Here is a 4,276-nt window from a genome sequence, read left to right as displayed (position 1 = left end):
TTTTGATCCTTCCATGAGAAATTTGGATGATTTCTCCATGATGGATTATAGGTGTTTCCATATGGTTCACCCATGTAATTCACCTCTGCTATAGTAGGGTTCTCAGGATCATAAGCTTCTTCTTCAGAAGATGCCTCTTGAGTACTGTTGGATGCAGCTTGCATTCCATGCAGACTCTGCGAAATCATATTGACTTGCTGAGTCAATATTTTGTTATGAGCCAGTATGGCATTCAGATTATCAATTTCAAGAACTCCCTTCTTCATAGGCGTCGCATTACTCACAGGATTCCTCTCAGAAGTGTACATGAACTGGTTATTAGCAACCATGTCAATGAGTTCTTGAGCTTCTGCAGGCGTTTTCTTTAGGTGAATGGATCCACCTGCAGAAGTGTCCAATGACATCTTTGATAGCTCAGATAAACCATCATAGAATATATCCAGGATGGTCCATTCTGAAAGCATGTCAGAAGGACACTTTTTGGTCAGTTGCTTGTATCTCTCCCAAGCTTCATAGAGGGATTCACCTTCTTTCTGTCTGAAGGTTTGAACATCTACTCTAAGCTTGCTCAGCTTTTGAGGAGGAAAGAACTTGGCTAAGAAATCCGTGACCAGCTTATCCCAAGAGTTCATGCTGTCTTTGGGTTGAGAGTCCAACCACACTCTAGCTCTGTCTCTTACAGCAAAAGGGAAAAGCATGAGCCTGTAGACTTCAGGATCTACTCCATTAGTCTTAACAGTATCACAAATCTGCAAGAATTCAGTTAAGAACTGAAAAGGATCTTCAGATGGAAGTCCATGAAACTTGCAGTTCTGCTGCATCAGAGAAACTAGCTGAGGTTTCAGCTCAAAGTTGTTTGCTCCAATGGCAGGAATGGAGATGCTTCTTCCATGTAAATTGGAATTAGGTGCAATAAAGTCACCAAGCATTCTCCTTGCATTATTGTTGTTGGGTTCGGCTGCCATCTCCTTTACTTGTTCGAAATTTTCAATAAGGTTGTCTCTGGATTGTTGTAATTTGACTTCTCTTAGTTTTCTCTTCAGAGTCCTTTCAGGTTCTGGATCAGCTTCAACAAGAATGCCTTTTTCCTTGTTCCTGCTCATAAGAAAGAGAAGAGAACAAGAAAAGAAGAGGAATCCTCTATGTCACAGTAAAGAAGTTCTTTATTGTTAGTAGAAGAAGAAAAGGAATAGGGGTGAAGAAGAATGAAGAATCCAAACACAAGGGTAAGGATAGGAGCAGTGATGTGAGATGAAGAGAAGTGTTAGTAGATGAATAAATAATTGGAAGGAGATGAGGTAGAAGAATTTTCGAAAATTATTTTTGAAAAAGGGTTAGTGATTTTCGAAAATAGTTTTTGAAAAAGGTTAGTAATTTTCGAAAATTAAAATCAAAAATTAAAATAATTAGTTAATTAAAAAGAAATTTTGAAAAAGGGGGGAGATATTTTCGAAAATTAGAGAGAGAGTGTTAGTTAGGTGGTTTTGAAAAAGATAAGAAACAAACAAAAAGTTAGTTAGTTAGTTGAAACAAATTTTGAAAAGATAAGAAGTTAGGAAGTTAGAAAAGATATTTTAAAATCAAATTTTTGAAAAAGATAAGATAAGAAGATATTTTTGAAAAGATATGATTGAAATTAGTTTTTGAAAAAGATTTGATTTTTAAAATCACAATTAATGACTTGATTCACAAGAAATCACAAGATATGATTCTGAAACTTAAAGTTTGAATCTTTCTTAACAAGCAAGTAACAAACTTAAAATTTTTGAATCAAAACATTAATTGTTATTGTTATTTTCGAAAATTTGATATAAAAATAAGAAAAAGATTTTTGAAAAATATTTTTAGAATTTTCGAAAATAACTAAGAAAGAAGAAAAAGATTTGATTTTTGAAAAAGATTTTGAGAAAGATAAGATTTTTTTAAAATTGAAAATTTGATTTAACTCATAAAAACAACTAGATTTTAAAAATTTTGAAAAAGTCAAATCTAATTTTCGAATTTATGAGAAGAAAAAGGAGAAGATATTTTTTTTTATTTTTGAATTTTTATGATGAGAGAGAAAAACATGAAAATGATGCAATGCATGAAATTTTTAGATCAAAACAATGAATACATGCAAGAATGCTATGAATGTCAAGATGAACACCAAGAACACTTTGAATGTCATGATGAACATCAAGAACATATTTTTGAAAATTTTTATATGCAAAGGAAACATGCAAGACACCAAACTTAGAAATCTTTCATGTTTAGACTCTATGGATGCAAGAATGCATATGAAAAACAAGAAAATACACAAAACAAGAAAACATCAAGATCAAACAAGAAGACTTACCAAGAACAACTTGAAGATCATGAAGAACACTATGAATGCATGAATTTTCGAAAAATGCAAGATGAATATGCAATTGACACCAAATTTATAACATGACACATGACTTAAACAAGAAACACAAAAAAATATATTTTTTTTATTTTTATGATTTTATGATTTTTTTGTATTTTCTTTTTAATTTTTTTCAAAAATCATTTTGAAAAAGAAAAATAAGGATTTCAAAATTTTTAATATGAATTCCAGGAATCTTATGCTCTTTAGTCTAAAGCTCCAATCAAAGGGTCAGGCATGGCTTAATAGCCAGCCAAGCTTTAGTATGTAACTCAGACATGACACGCCTAACATGCCCTATCCAAAAGAATTAGACATGGTTTTACAGCCAGCCAGGCTTCAACATGCTTCATGAAACACTAGAATTCATTCTTAAAAATTCTGAAGAAAAATATATTTTTGAAAACATTTTTATTTTAAAATTTTTCGAAAACAAAGGAGAAAATTTTTGAAAGATTTTTTTGAAAATTTTTGAAAAGAAAACAAAAAGAAAATTACCTAATCTGAGCAACAAGATAAACCGTCAGTTGTCCAAACTCGAACAATCCCCGGCAACGGCGCCAAAAACTTGGTGCACGAAATTGTGATCTCTGGTAATGGCTCCAAAAACTTGGTGCTCTAATCTCAATTCATAATTTGTCACAACTTCGATACAACTAACCAGCAAGTGCACTGCGTCGTCCAAGTAATAAACCTTACGTGAGTAAGGGTCTATCCCACGGAGATTGTCGGCTTGAAGCAAGCTATGGTCACCTTGTAAATCTCAGTCAGGCGGATATAAAACAGTTATGGAGTTTTCGAAAATAGATAATAAAATAGGGATAGAAATACTTATGTAATTCATTGGTGAGAATTTCAGATAAGCGCACAGAGATGCTTTCGTTCCTCTGAACCTCTGCTTTCCTGCTGCCTTCATCCAATTAGTCTTACTCCTTTCTATGGCTGGCTTTTTGTAAGGACTTCACCGTTGTCAATGGCTACTTTTAATCCTCTCTGAAAAATGGTCCAAATGCTCTGTCACAGCACGGCTAATCGTCTGGAGGCATCACCCTTGTCGATGGCTGCGCCCTATTCCTCTCTGTGAAAATGGTCCAATGCGTTGTCGCTGCATGGCTAATCATCTGGAGGTTCTCGATCATACTGGAATAGGATTTACTATCCTTTTGCGTCTGTCACTACACCCAGCACTCGTGAGTTTGAAGCTCGTCACAGTCATTCAATCCCAGAGTCCTACTTAGAATACCACAGACAAGGTTTAGACTTTCCGGACCCTCATGAATGCTGCCATCAATCTAGCTTATACCCCGAAGATTCTGATTAAGAGATCCAAGAGATACTCATTCAATCTAAGGTAGAACGGAAGTAGTTGTCAGGCACGCGTTCATAAGGAATGATGATGATTGTCACGTTCATCACATTCAGGTTGAAGTGCGAATGAATATCTTAGAAGCGGAATAAGTTGAATTGAATAGAAAAACAGTAGTACTTTGCATTAATCTTTAAGGAACAGCAGAGCTCCACACCTTAATCTATGGAGTGTAGAAACTCTACCGTTAAAAATACATAAGTGAAAGGTCCAAGCATGGCCGAATGGCCAGCCCCTCTAATCTAAGAACCAGGCGTCCAAAGATATTCAAAGATACAATCCCGGATTCAAAGATGTTCCAAAGATGTCTAATACAATAGTAAAAAGTCCTATTTATAATAAACTAGTTACTAGGGTTTACAGAAGTAAGTAATTGATGCATAAATCCACTTCCGGGGCCCACTTGGTGTGTTCTTGGGCTGAAATTGAATTCTACACGTGGAGAGGTCATTCTTGGAGTTGAACGCCAGCTTTTGTGCCAGTTTGGGCGTTGAACTCCACTTTGCAACTTGTTTCTGGCG

The 4,276-nt window shown here is 35.0% G+C and overlaps 1 non-coding gene across 1 annotated transcript; it reads left to right on the top strand.

Moving 5' to 3' along the window:
* Positions 1–458: 458 nt before the first annotated feature.
* On the top strand, positions 459–566 carry LOC112787112 (small nucleolar RNA R71). Its single transcript, XR_003194544.1, has one exon. It is a non-coding gene; the product is annotated as a small nucleolar RNA R71 (small nucleolar RNA).
* The last annotated feature ends 3,710 nt before the right edge of the window (positions 567–4,276 follow it).

This window comes from Arachis hypogaea, chromosome 20, assembly GCF_003086295.3.
Source record: "Arachis hypogaea cultivar Tifrunner chromosome 20, arahy.Tifrunner.gnm2.J5K5, whole genome shotgun sequence".
Taxonomy (NCBI): Eukaryota; Viridiplantae; Streptophyta; class Magnoliopsida; order Fabales; family Fabaceae; genus Arachis; species Arachis hypogaea.
This window is presented reverse-complemented; position numbering and strand designations above follow the sequence as displayed.